Source organism: Xenopus laevis, chromosome 5L (genome assembly GCF_017654675.1).
Source record: "Xenopus laevis strain J_2021 chromosome 5L, Xenopus_laevis_v10.1, whole genome shotgun sequence".
Classification (NCBI taxonomy): Eukaryota; Metazoa; Chordata; class Amphibia; order Anura; family Pipidae; genus Xenopus; species Xenopus laevis.
Genome location: NC_054379.1, coordinates 1,068,645 through 1,083,778, shown reverse-complemented (window position 1 = coordinate 1,083,778; position 15,134 = coordinate 1,068,645). Strand labels below are relative to the sequence as shown.

The following is a 15,134-nucleotide window of genomic DNA, read 5'->3' as shown; positions in this document are numbered from 1 at the left end:
CCTTGTGATACAATTCCTTCTAACCCCTGATATAAGCCATTTAGTGGGTAATGTAATAAACAAGCTATTATATATTTTTTAAATGATATATTTTTGTTATTTAAATGAGATGGTATTCTATATGGATACTTCATACCTTGCTTGTCATTGTATTCAATATAATGCAACATTTAAAAAATCTCAGCAGGTTTGAAGACATTTGACTTCTTGCTGTAGAATCCTAGATGTGGGCAAACACGATATTCTAGAGAAATTAGACTTCTAGTTTTCTAGACTGACAATTCTTTGTTCAGCCTCAGTTTTATGGAATGACAAATCAACATCCAGCCTCAGTTTTCTAGAATAAGAACTCCTTCTCTTTCAGTTTTAGGCAATTGGGAGTCGTTGTTCAGCCTCAGATACGGGGGATCAGTCTTTATAGAATGTAAAGCATTTTACAGCTTCATGTTGTCAGGAGAATTTATTTTGAAGTCTCCCTTTTATGGAGCAAGAATTGATTCTCCAGCCTCATTGTTATACAAACTCTTCCAATTGTCTTTAACCTTTTTCTATTACTTGCTGCATTTTCTGGCTGACAAGGCTGGGAACCTTCCTTAATGTTCAAACATTGCATTCATCCAAGCAAATTATGGCCCCACTTTATATGAAAGTTGTATTGTAACATGTGTCATTTTCTTCTAGGGGAAGATGGATTTTTTACAATGAACGGCAAAGAGAGGACACTTACAGATTTAAGGTAATGGCATGTTGTCTGCAAGTCTTTTTTTTTAAAAAAACGTTGCAAGTGGATCCCAGTTATTTTAGATGGAAACCAGGTTATTGTCCATGGGCAAATTGCTTTTGACGTTACACAAGTTTTGGGAGATTCCTGCTCTACCTTGAACCTTATTGCAACAGCCGAGGGCATGAAGTTGACTTTGTTGGTATCATACCATTAGCCCACTGGCTCTTTTTATATTGCTGCACAGTCTGTTCATTTCCATTATCATACAGTGATGCAATCACTAGGACTTCTGCTTGTTAGGAACTTTTAAGAGTCATTTTGTCCTTAATTAGGGAAATATTTTTTATCTGAACAAAATAAGAATGTATGGTCTGAGCAGTCTTTGAGAAACTAAGCTTAGGGGTCATCAAGTTCAAGCTGAAATTAGAGGTTTGTGTTTCATAGAAGCTGAAGGGCCACAGTATTCTGTGAGTTGGGCCCTAAACTCAGCAGCCCAGAGCATATGCTGGAAATCAGCAGAAAGGAAGATGAGGCTACTGGGGGGCATCTGCGCATTCATTGATCTACCCAGTAAAGGGTTGAAGTGGTCATCAATGAAAGGCACTAAAAAATGATTGTTTACTGCCCCAGCCTCTTTTTGTAATGTTGGATCAGGATTTAAAGCTGCTTTCATACTGTAGGTGAGTGCACTCTCCTGAAACAAGATGCTGGAGCCCAGGGCAGCAACATCTCCAGCTGAGAGAGCTTGACTAATAATAAATAATAAATATAACATTAGTGCTAAAAAGAATACATGTTAAATAGAGGTTTGTCCATGTGAGCATTAACATAGTTGCCCTTTGCAGCAATTAGGTGTCGTTCATATTGAATAATCCCATTGTGGAATTCATTGTATAAATCTCGGAGAAACTGGAACTGAATAGACGTTGCCAAGTGCCCCAAGTCTGGAGGAAAATGTTGGCACAAAGTCACGGCTGCCGTTGCCTTCACATTTCAGCAGTGAAATATTTGTCCTTCTATTATGGAAAATAAGCCTGAGCTGTAATCATGGGGGTGACAAATGCACGGCTCTTGATTTCTACAACTTCCAGCATGTTCAGTGTACAAGTGGAAAGTCATGGGGAAAGAATGATGAGAACAGCTATTATTATTATTATCATTATTATTATTATTATTTTGTGTTACATCGACAGGAAAACTTTCCTACTGTTCTTCTTTTAGTTTCAGCAGGTGTGTGGAATGTGTTCTGACAGATAATGTGACCCCATTTGTCAGTGCAGGTATGGGATCTATTATCCAGAATACCTGGGACCTGGGGTTATCCGGATAATGGGTTGTTCTTTAATTTGGATAACAAGGTTAGTAAATGGCAATCTTGCATGGGCCATATGTGTCACATACAGTATATATATATATATATATATATATATATATATATATATATATATATATATATATATATATATATATATATATATATATATATGTACAGCAAGCCTCTCTCTTATTCTGAATAAAGAAGTGTTAGATAATAGAGGATAAAGCTGAGAGGGCAGAGATATAGGAAGACAATATCCTTCATCAATTTCAACCTGGAGACCCATGGGCCCACCAGGAGATCTGTCCTTCATGACCCTATAAACCCCTGCTGCTGCCATGGCCCACCAGCCCCAGTGCCCATCATGACCTCTCCCTGTATCCCAGTAGGCCAGTCTGACGCTGATCTTTTTCGGAACCCGGCAGAATGTTTCGACCCAGACAGTTCCTTAACAAACTGCGCTTTCCGGATCAAAACCAGACAGATGACCACACTACCCTTTGGTCCTCACCTCCTTACAGAATTGTTCTGAAGAACTAAACTAAACCCAAGTGCTTTCACTGGAACAGAAACTATATGTTGTGCACATCCATGGAAGTTTTGTTGACTGCAGGTGTATATTATCCGTGTTTAGAAAGTGAGTGATTTTAGAAGAATGTTTTTTTAAATACTATAAAAGCAAATGGAGTGACAAGTGTGTATGTTGGCTGAGTGGGTGTGTAGCTGAACTCATGCCGTTGGTTTGTATAAGTTCTTAGTGCTGCTGGGAAAGCTGTCTCTTGGTAAATACTTGACTTTTTTCTTTTCGTTTGTCTTTTGGTGGGTGCGGTGGAGCTGGACTTTTAGTCAGATCTTAGAAAGCGAATGCAGTAAAAGAGAAAAGTAGTGTTGTGTGACTGTGAGTCTAAGGAAGGAAAAGTGATGGATAAGTGAGTGACATTGCTGCACCTTGGCTGGTCTGTTCCTGGGGGGACAGGAGGCCAAAGCTCTGACATCTGACACCTATGTAGGCTGACACGGGGTCAAAGGGGTCAAGGGGGCATTTCATTTATTTTAAATAATGAAAGTAGTCGGGTTTCCCACCCTGAAGCGTATTTACATAATGATGTGTCTTTCACCGATTACCATTTGATAAAGTGCAATGTCTCTCAGCAAATGAAGAGTGAATAGAATTGCAGCGGTTACTGTGTGTATCAGAGCAGGGGGATATATACTGTATATATATATATATATGTATTAATATATAAGACTTTAGGGCTCATGTATATCTACAAGTGCAGTTAAGCTCCCGGCACTCTTCTTGCCATAATTTGTGAGTAACGCCACTTTCATTAAAGGTACTTGTATTAAAATAACTGTTCAGGCCTTCCTGCCTTCTGTTCCGGATTGAGAGCTGCTGCTCCTATTGATGTGGGGGTAACCCTGGCCCTTTCAGCATTTTTAGACCAGGCCGTAGCTCCAGGGTCCCCTCAGCACCCTACATCAATTGCCAAAGTTCAGTTGAGCCAAAAGCATAGGGCACACGTCACTCGCTCCCCAAATATTCAGCGCAACTATGCTCAGTTGTCAACGAAGCACACACATTCATTTTGGGGAATTGCCCACTATTGCGCTAGGTGCAGCACCGATGCTTCAGTTATGGAGACAATTTTTCAAAATTGCACTTTGCTCACTGCACTTGTAGATGTACATGTATCCTACTAATAATAAAGGAAAAGTTCTGCACCTATTTAATATAAATGAACAATTATTTATTAACTTGGCTTTTACAGTATATATATTTTATATTTATTTAACCTATATGTGAAGTTATTTTATGTCCGTAAATGTATTCTGGAATACAGCTTAAATTGTATTTAGTAGACTTTATTTCATTTGCCTTTATGGAAAAATAATTACAGGAATACGCCAGTAGTGCTCGGTGTGTAGGAGTAGAAGATTCCTCGCTGTTACCTTTCCTCGGATATACAATCTATATGGGAAAAAATCAGGGCAGACCATTTTGCTTGTAAATATGCTTCCATTCCTCAAGTTATAACATAAATGATACATGTCCATCATCTTATATAGTTGCAGAGACTCATCACACATTATTTACAGAATACAGTTTAAGTTGTGTTTAATAGACTTAATTTGATTTGCATGTATGGAGAAATAAGTGTTAGAAATTCCTCTGTGGGCTCTGTATGACCCCCATGGGCACAGCAAGAAGAAGACAAAACAGTTGTGCCAGATGATAAGAGCCTCTCGTTGGATTTCCAGTAGCGGCTCCATAAAGAAATCAGGCTTCTTTTATCCTGACATACTTAGAAGGACACATCACCTTGCTGGAAGGAAGAGCTGAATCCCATTATCTGGCTCAGAAGTTGAAAGGGTTGAAAGAAGACAAGTAGAAAGAATTGCTTGTGGGATTTCCAGTAAAGTTTTAGCCTCCCCTGTTGATGTTCTCATTAGAGAGAAGAGTTCCTTCTGCTACAAACTGGAACTTTTTTCTCCTCCGGGCTCTTCAAAGGAACTAGTGCATGAATTACTGCATTTTTAAAATCTAAAATGGAAATTGGCCTTTCTCATATTCAAAATGTGCAGTGTTTATCCTAAAGCAAATCATTGGCAGGAAATAAGAGGGAGAATATGTATTACGCGTGTGTAATTAGTAGAGCACACTAACGATACACAGACATAGAGTGCAAAGTGCTCAGCGCTGTGGTTGGAATATTTTGATGTTGTGGGTTGAGATGGATGTTTGTTGGAAGAGTGAGGTGTGCATAGCTAATGACTAATTATATTTATGTTCCGCAGTTAAAAATGAGTTTTTGGTACAGTTTGAGATAATTGCACTCAAAACAGTTCTAGTAGCCTTGCTGACAAATGTGCCCATCAAAGCTTTACATATACTGTATATATACAGTATCTTTCTTTTATACTTAACTAATTTAAGTATTAAGTGGTGTACTGTATGAATAATGCACCTCTTACTTTGATATCTGGAGCTTTAAAAGAGAAGGAAAGGTCGAATCCATGAAGGATTGTCAAGGATTGTAATGACTTACCTGATACTCTGGCCCAGTAGTCCAGTTACCAGAAAACTGCACCGGCCCAGGGTACTTGCAAACATGTGAACCTCTTCCTCCTGTCTTCTGTCTTCAAAATCCAGTGGCCAAAGCATGCATAGTATAGTAAAAGACATGCATAGTAAAATACAGCTTTTTTGTTAAATTCTAGCTTTTAACTGTCTTGCGCATGCACCCTCCTGTGGTGTTTATACAAATGGCCTGTAGAAGTCACTGAGCTCAGACATACCTGTGCATACTTCCTGACAGCTTAAAAGTGAAAGTGACAGTTGTGTAATGCCTGCATGACTCTGCTAATACTAGAATCTGTTATACTCTACTCATCCTCGGCTACCCAAAACATAATAAATGGCGACAAGGATGGCTCTTCTACCTCTGAGCAGCCTGCACATTTTCTTCCAAACCCTGGTGAGCCTACCATACCTTTTACTGCTTGGATTCGTATGTTTGAAAATGACATTATTGCTGCTGACCAAGGGGACATTACTGCTGCTAGAAAGCTTTACTTATTCACTGCCTGGGAGCAGAGGGACAGCGTATATTCTAGACATTACCATTACCTGATGATACTTGTGAAACTGCACTTACTGCTATAAAGAACTTTTTCATGCCAAGAGTAAATGTGGTTGCTGAAAGATATAAATTCCGCCAACGTGGACAGCGTAATGGTGAATCCACAGAACAATTTGTAGAAGCTTTGAGAGAGCTGGTTGTTACCTGTGAGTTTGGGAATCTAACAGATGAAATGCTAAGAGACGAAATAGTGGAAAATAAACCTCACATCCCATTAGAGAGAGACTGCTCCTAGAGCAGGATTTAACCCTTACAAAGGCTATTACAGTTTCTAGCCAAATTGAAACAGCAGTGGCAGAGGCTAAAACTCTCAGTCAGGGAACTGCTGGGAATGTACAGACTGTGAATTCAGCACTGTGGCCTAATAATGCACAGTCACAGGCAAAATACAGTGCTAAGGAAAGGGATTCACCTACACTGCTAAACCGTGCAGCAAATACAAATAGAAAATACTGCTTTCACCGTGGTTCAACACAACACAACACTATAAATGTCACAGTATTAAGTGTGGATAAAGCTGGTACAAGTTTATATGCACTGTCAGTGTCAGTACTGCTTCTGCTGACAAGGGACACTCCATTAACCTGATGTGAAACAGGTTCAGCTCTTTCTATACAACCAAAGGAGATTTTCTTGAAATACTTTGCAAAAGATCCGCTTGTTGCACCTGCCCTGAGACTGGTCAGTTACTTAAAGGATCCAATCCCTGTGCTGGTTACTTGCCAGTGACTGTACAATTTGAATCAAATACTGCAAAATGTGACTTTTACATTGTGAATAAGGGAACTGCTATACTTGGAAGGGATCTCTTTGCTGCATTAAACCTACAATTAGTTGACACACAGCCAGTGTCTAACATTTCACCACAAAGCAACACTTCACTGGTCTGTGCAAAGAACTTTGTACACAAAATTAAGTTGAGACCAGATGTAAAACCAGTACCATTCCCTGATTCAACATGGGAAAAACTTGCTATTGATATTGTCGGTCCTTTTACAGATGCTCCTATAGACTGTAGATTTGCTATAACCTTGATAGACTATTATAGTATATTGCCTGAAATTGCATTTGTTTCTCATATAACATCAACTACAGTAATAACATTTCTGTCTACAGTCTTCAGCAGAGAAGGTAATCCAAAGGAGTTAATATCATACAACGGACCACAGTTTGTCTCATATGAGTTTGAATCCTTTCTGAGAGAGAGGAATATTGTACATAGGAAATCTTCAGTGTATTACTCACAAGCAAATGGAGAAATTGAGCGATTCAACAGAAGTCTGAAAGAAGCACTACAGACAGCAAATCTTGCTGGGAAATCTTGGAAAGTATTTAGTTCCTGCATAACTACAGAGCAACGCGCCATGCAAAAACCCAATCAACTCCAGCTGAATTATTACATGGCAGACAGATTCGCAGTAAGTTACATGTTGCAGACATCAAACTTCCACAAAATACTGTGCCTACAAAATCATCTACTGCTGACATTGTGAAACGTCAACAAGCCAAATGTAAGGCTTATACTGACAGAAAACGTGGTGCAAGAGAAGTGCACTTTCAGCCTGGATCTTTAGTCAGAATTAAGAAACCAGGAATACTGAAACAAGGACAATCTAAATTTACTACACCACTTGAAGTGAGACGCCAGCGAGGACCATACACATATGAACTGTCTGATGGACGCATATGGAATGCATGTAGTCTTGCTCCTGTTAGAAATGACTTTGGAGAAGCTCCATTTGATGAAGGACATTTTCCTACTCCTGATGTCAACTGCAATAGTCCTGAAGAAAGTGAACCTATAAAGCGTACTGAGAGAATAAGAAAACTACCTGCATGGACCAAGGACTATGTGATGTGAAGGATGCATAATATTGCTTTAATATGTATACTGTTTTATCATTGCTGTTATAGTTGTCCAAATGCTTTCTTACTATAGTGGGAATATGTGGTGTTTATACAAATGGCCTGTAGATATCACTGTGCTCAGACTTATACTGTGCAATCTTCCTAGTATCTTAAAAGTGAAAGCTTACTGTTGTGTAATGCCTGCATGACTCTGCTAATAAAGCACTGTTATACTCTACTCATCCTCGGTTACCCAAAACATAACACCTCCCACAAAGAACGACAGAAGCAAAAGGATCACTCGCTCGCAAGTACCCCAGGAGCACCAGCACGGGGTATCAGGTAAGACATTACAATGCTTGGGGTGCCCTAACATCTGGCACTCCCCATATATTGGACATTTCCTTCTCCTTTAAACAAGGTCTTACAAGTTTGGCTGTATAGTAGCTTGGGCATGTGGTTTGATGGCAGGTTTATCTGTTCCACAGGCATAGCCAGCTTCTGACTTCCTGGTTCTTCTTTTATAGATGCTGCGCCTACTCGCCCCGCCCCTTTAGTGATGTCATCGGCAGGGTGGGGCAGCGCGGGTCTATAAAAGGAACCCGGAAGTTGGGCTCAGGCGGCCGTGGGTGGTGGGAGGTCATTTGGAGGGCGGGTCGAGGAGATCCCCACCCACATATCACTAATGGGACGTTTGGTATCCAGGAGCTCAAGCGCCAGGTGATGATGGGGCTCCAAAGATGCTTGAACTTCGGCATTGAAATGAAGCTCAGGATTGTGCAGTACATCTGGACTGACCTTCTGGACTGACCTATAGAGAAGGCACCCAGACCTGGTACAAGAGAAATGGGACCAAGTTGAAGGCAGAATTTTGTTACAGAATACATTAATCTGTCTTCTTAATTACAATAAAAATGCTGATTCCCTAGAATTTAAATATTTTTTAAAATGCCTTAACCACAAATCCTATTTATTTTGCTCTTTTTGCGCCAAGGTGTGTTTAGGTGAATTGTTTAACATAAGGAACAGGTGACTGTCATATTATTGCAGAGAACAAGCAAATCAGCTGTCAAGTAGACAATTTCTGCTGCAAAAAGGAACAGCAAACATTTTCTAAAAATAAAATTGTTAATATGCTATGAAAAAAAAAGACGCCAACACATATTAAACTTTAAAATCGCTAAGTCTTTATTAAGAAATAACTCACCGAAACTCCGATTGCGCTTCTCTTCAGAAACGGCGAAACTTTGCCTGGCGTAAGAGTGCGAATTAGTGCTAGAGTCTATCTCCTTCGCTAGCGAAGTTACGCCAGCACCCATTCGCCATTTAGTTAATTTGCCCCTTTGTCTTTTTTGAACCCGATTTAACTACTGTATGTAACTAACTATAGAGGGAAAGGTTCTTTTATTTAGAAAACATTTGAGAAAGTGGCACCTTCACTTCAGTTGCATCTTTTACTGCCCGGCGCACCCCAAATCTGTCAGATCTCTCAGCATTTTATAGAGCAGCCGACACAGGTAGGGACAGGAATTGTGGATAGAAAATCTCAATCTTTTTTACATGAAACAATGTGCGTTAGTCGTTGTAAAGAAACAATGTGAGTTTTGACAAATAATTGTTATTGTTCTTTTAGGGCCCTGAATAGACGGGTAACCCAGCAGAGCATGAAAGTCCTTCTCATTAGTCACATGGCAATTTAGGAAACAAGAAGCGACAATTTGGGCTCATGTTAATTATATTGGCTGATCAGAAATGTCTCTTTTTTAGGGAGGGGTAGGTGTGTCTTTCAGTCCCTGGACACTGTGTATTTAGTAATTAGAAAGTAAGTAGGAAGGAACATAACCATTACATGAGAGACATGGATGAAAGGAAACCTAATCTTGTCCTCCTGAGAGGCTTTCTCTGCCCAATGCAAAGCTCCAAAGTGTTCTGAGCTTCCCATTTGAATTTCTCTGTTCAAACCCCATTTCCATTCATAATTTGTGTGTGTATTAGGGACACATGTAATTGTGTGTTTGTATAAGAGACCCATGTAATTGTGTGTTTGTATAAGAGACCCATGTAATTGTGTGTTTGTATAAGGGACACATGTAATTGTGTGTTTGTATAAGAGACCCATGTAATTGTGTGTTTGTATAAGAGACCCATGTAATTGTGTGTTTGTATAAGGGACACATGTAATTGTGTGTTTGTATAAGGGACACATGTAATTGTGTGTGTGTATATAAGGGACACATGTAATTGCTGTTCTTATCAGATCTTTACAAGCCCTGCATGATGAGACTAGAGATAATGCAGGGTCAGTTAAGAATGCATGATGAGACTAGAGATAATGCAGGGTTAGTTAAGAATGCATGATGAGACTAGAGATAATGCAGGGTCAGTTAAGAATGCATGATGAGACTAGAGATAATGCAGGGTTAGCCAATCTAAACCCACAGTGCAGACCTTCACCCAAGCAGAGCAGGCGCAAAGTACAAAAACTTTTGGATTGTGCCCATTTTTATGATCTGTGCACCCTGTCCTGCATGTAGAAAAATAGCTCTTATATTTATATTTTCTATTTGTCAGCCAATCAAAACCCACAATGCAGACCCACAGGCACCAGCATCAAACACATATAATACGCTTATGTAGTCAAACAACACACACACACATATATACACATATATACACACACAGGGAGGTCATAAAAGGGTTAATAATAAAATATAAGAGCAGGTGGGACAAGGACACATTTCTTCCTTTATATCTTGTCTCAATGTGCTCCAAAGTCTTTGGCCCACCAGTTAACCTTTAATCTGGAAACAACTGCCTCTTGTCCTAATTAAGAATTCATTTGTCTTTACATGGAAAATCCACTTTCCTCCTGACGGTACCAGATAAAAAGTTGTGCCCATAGAGCCGGGCAGTCTGAATGGGATCAGGTGCGGCTCTAGCACGGGGTTTGAGCACCAGTCAAATATTTATTATTGGTAAATAAATGACTTCACAAAGAAGCCGTCAGACCAGAATGTTGGCTTTTACATATGGGCTTTATATGTAGCATTTATTTCCTGTTTTTATAAAACCCCCAAAATCTCTCTATATTTAGCCTAAAATATAGAGGCCTGTCCTTCTTGTCTGACATAGGACAAGTGATAATGACTCGCCTCCTCAGTCATCCTGTATTTCAGGTGTATATATATATAAACTGTATATTAGTATTGTATCCATTCATCCATGCTTTGTTCTACAATAATGATGTGTATGTGGGAGGAAGTGATGATCAAAGCTTTACTTGGAGTCATTACTTTTGCATATTTAATTATATTATGTGATAAAGATCCTCTTTTAATGGATTCATTAGGCCCCCTCTGTTGTTTGTCACTGGTGAATGGTGTAACTGTTTATCTTATTCATGATACAAAAAAGCCCCTATAAATAAGTACCGTGAGTACGAAACGCGTGGGTCATATGGGACTGTATGTACTATTTTTAATATGATATTTTGGAATTTTACAATTTATGAGTTCTGGGACATTTATCTTAGATAAATGGTTAATTAATGGTGCCCTGGGAACTGGAAGTCCCTTTAACCCTTTTTTGCTCAGTATGGACTAGTACAATACAGACTCCCCCAATAATAGTAGATTATTTTACTGGTGAAGTATCTTTCTGCATTACTGCCAGCGGCTCAGAAATGATTGTTCCAGCCCTTGGACTGCGTGTTGGTGGCACTTCTAAAAGAAAAGCTGGGTTGAGGCACTCACAATTAAATTATTAAATATATAAAGAACTGTAAGAAATATATTTGTGAAAGAAATTCATTCAACTCCCGCTACAAGTTTTTTTTTTATAATAGCGATAGTTCCCCTTTTTAATATTTTTTTTTGAATAATATTTCCAAGAAATTAAAAAGAAAAGGTCGTTATGTTCCAGAAGAGGAAAACAAACAAGTGCAATTATTTCTCTTTCTAATGTGGCTGTTACTGGGGGCCTTGCATCATTTTACTCTGTTGATAATCTTTCTTGTTACCCAAACAGCACGTCAGCTCCAACACAAATGTGCTGATAAATGAGGCTCCCCGAGGAAAACAACCTTTGCCCCTATGTTTAACATCAGCCATGCACCGAGAAGCAGAGTGAAAGGAAGGTGCGGTTTCCCTTTAAGGTGGGAGATTGTGGGAGATTGTGGGAGATTGTGGGAGATTTGGCACAAAGCCGTGCGCTTGTTTCACGTTGGATTTCTCTGCTTTGTTTTCCGGAGCTGCTTTACATGGGATATTTCATTAAAGTCGTGTAGAATTGAATGGAATTAGAGCTCAGGCTTTTGCTGTGCAGACTCCCAGGCCTGTATACGGTGTCACTGTGGGGTGGGGGTGAAATAGTTTGGACACCCCAGTGATTATAATCACTTACCAGACAGCCCTTACCAGAACAGGAGAGAGGCTGAATAGTGAGACAAAGTCACAATGCAAATACTATGAAAAAGAAATAACAAAGACCAGTTGCAAAGTTGCTTGGAATAGGACATTCTATACTTAAAGGTGAACCGCCTGTTTAAGTTGGTTCTGGTTAATTTGTTTTATGTAAAGCTGTGACCAGAATCATAGTTATGCCCAGCGTCCTTCATAGTCTTCTTCTCACCAGGCCTTGGTGCTACTGACAGCTGAGATTTGGCCGCGGCCGGATGGTGAAGGCTGCGATTATTTATTTGACTGTGTAATAAAGACAGTCCTGGACTCAAAGTAGGGAATTCATTGCATGTGCCAAGTCAACTCTGCCTTGTGCCCAGTAGCAAATATTAAAAAGCGCCCAAGGCTGTAGTAACAAAAGAAAATGTAATATAATGCAATTAGGATGGGAACTCCCTGTAAGTCAGAAATACACATTATAGTGTGTCCAAATGTGAGTCAGGGCCCCTGTAGGGAATTGTGTGTGTGAGACTGTGTGTGTAAGTGTGTGTGACTGTGTGTGTGTGTGTGTGACTGTGTGTAAGTGTGTGTGTGTAATGGAAAATGGAGAACTTACCCCACAGGACATCCAAGATGGCGACCTCCTGCTCCACCATGCGGTTCTTCCTGGTCCTGATATGACTGCGTCAGAAACGTGTCGCCCCAGGATTGGTCGCCGGCGACGGAATGGACGCCGGCGTCAGAATGTGCGTCGGCGTCAGGACGCCAACGTGAGGACGCCGGCGTCGGCGTCATGACGTCACCGCGTCAAGTTTTGGCGCCAACTTTGGACTATTTATTCCTGACTGCCCTTTTCACCCTTGCCCAATTATAGGTCTATCTTGTATAGTTCCTGGGTGTGATTTACTGCTTTTCTGATTATCCGTGTACCGACTTCTTGCCTGTTTTACGACTCTGATCCTTGCCGCCTGTATTTGACCATTTGCCTGATTACGACCATTCTCTTGATAAATCCTTTTGTACCACGAACTTGGTTTTATTGCCTCCTCCTTGGTCCACACTACAACAGAGCCTTCGGGCCCTGACAGTGTGACTGTGTGTAAGTGTGTGTGACTGTGTGTGTGTGTGTCTGTGTGTGTGTGTGTGTGTCTGTGTGTGTGTGTCTGTGTGTGTGTGTGTGTGACTGTGTGTATAAGTGTGTGTGTGTGTGTCTGTGTGTGTGTGTGTGTGTGTGTGTCTGTGCTGTCAGTATGTATGTAGTGCCTGTGTGTGTGTCTGTGTGTGTGTCTGTGTGTGTGTCTGTGTGTGTGTGTGTGTGTGACTGTGTGTATAAGTGTGTGTGTGACTGTGTGTGTAAGTGTGTGTCTGTGTGTGTGTCTGTGTGTGTCTGTGTGTGTGTGACTGTGTGTATAAGTGTGTGTGTGACTGTGTGTGTAAGTGTGTGTGACTGTGTGTGTGACTGTGTGTGTGTGAGACTGTGTGTGTGTGTGTGTGTGTGTCTGTGCTGTCAGTATGTATGTAGTGCCTGTGTGTGTGTCTGTGTGTGTGTCTGTGTGTGTGTCTGTGTGTGTGTGTCTCTGTGTGTGTGTGTGTCTGTGTGTGTGTCTGTGTGTGTGTCTGTGTGTGTGTGTCTGTGTGTGTGTGTGTGTGACTGTGTGTATAAGTGTGTGTGTGACTGTGTGTGTAAGTGTGTGTCTGTGTGTGTGTCTGTGTGTGTCTGTGTGTGTGTGACTGTGTGTATAAGTGTGTGTGTGACTGTGTGTGTAAGTGTGTGTGACTGTGTGTGTGACTGTGTGTGTGTGAGACTGTGTGACTGTGTGTGTAAGTGTGTGTGACTGTGTGCCGGCTGCTCAGGGACTGTGCCCATGGACTTTGGACTTCTCAGAACATCAGTTTATTTGCACATTTATTCCTCAGTCTCAGGACATTTACTCCACAAAGTCTGAGCAGAGGAGTGGGAAGAGTAAATCATTGCAAAGACAACATTAGAGTTTCAAGGGAACGGCCGCAATTCTTGCACTATTTGCACTATTTGCACTATTTCTATATTTTCTACGTCTCTGGGAATGGACACCATCCCTACGTGTGTATTGAAACTAACAGAGAAGTGTGAGCTTGACGTCTAACACAGTGCGATGTAAAACTGGAAGTGGTCTAATCACCTTCTGGGCACTTTATAGGAAAATCACTCATTTGCCCTATGGCGGAAGCAGCCAGATAAGATTGGAAATGGCAAACACAGTCCTGGAATGGAGCCTTTCATATGCCCTAATGAAGTCTATTGTGTAACCTTTGTATCCATGTTTTTCTGATCACTAAATCACACTTTGTTATCAGGAATAAATCATTGCAATGCCTAGAAGTGCCTTACAGCAAAACAGGAAAAACTGCAGCACCTCTTGTTTGAAAAATGTGAAAAATGTATTACAGTTGGTCAGTAACAGGCAACGTTTTGGGCCTTGTCTTGCCCTTTCTCAAGCCTGCCTGATGGTGTGTGATACAAACATTTATCCCCCACACTGGGGGAGTGCACAATATCAGGACCCACCCCCAATTAAGTTTAACCCATCAAGTGAAGACTTCATGAAAGTCCAGTAAAGTCCAAGCGTTATGCATTCTCCGTGTATCTTGTCAGTCCAATTCCTTACTAGGTATTTAGTTGTACTTATAAGACAGAAATTTAAAAGTGACACTTAGTGATAAAAGTAAAACAATATATAAGGTTAAAGACACTGCAGTACCTTTTACCCGGAGAGGATGGTTCCAAATGGAATCAAATGGAATCTCCTCGATGCAGTCCGGGATCATGTACCCATTCTTCATAAATGTTGATAACCTGGTATTTATATAATATCCGTTACTGTATCTTACATTAGAAATGTTTTCCTTGTATAATAGTGACCAGCACAATATAATATAATAATATAATGGGATTACAAGAAAGTCATGCTCAAATGCAGTTGGGAGTGGGAATCACAAAATCTGGCAAATACGGCAAATACGGCCAACTGGATGAATAACCGTTTATTGTGCAGATGTTTCTAAACTAAAATCCCCACAATTCTTGCAGCAGACAGTTGTGAAAGCTTTGGGATAAGTCTCATAAACACAACCTGCATCTCTAGTAATCACTTTACTCTCACTCTTATTATTTTATTTCCCTTTCCTCATCCAAGTTCTCTTATGACGTGTCAATCCCTGAC

The 15,134-nt window shown here is 40.4% G+C and overlaps 1 protein-coding gene across 1 annotated transcript in view; it reads left to right on the top strand.

The window, feature by feature from the left end:
• Positions 1 to 679: 679 nt before the first annotated feature.
• The window catches only part of plcb4.L (phospholipase C beta 4 L homeolog), a 119,234-nt gene continuing 104,779 nt past the window's right edge, over positions 680 to 15,134 (top strand). The window contains exon 1 of the mRNA XM_018262489.2: positions 680 to 736. The gene's annotated coding sequence lies outside the window, so the exon portion shown is untranslated. The remainder of the gene's footprint in view (positions 737 to 15,134) is intronic.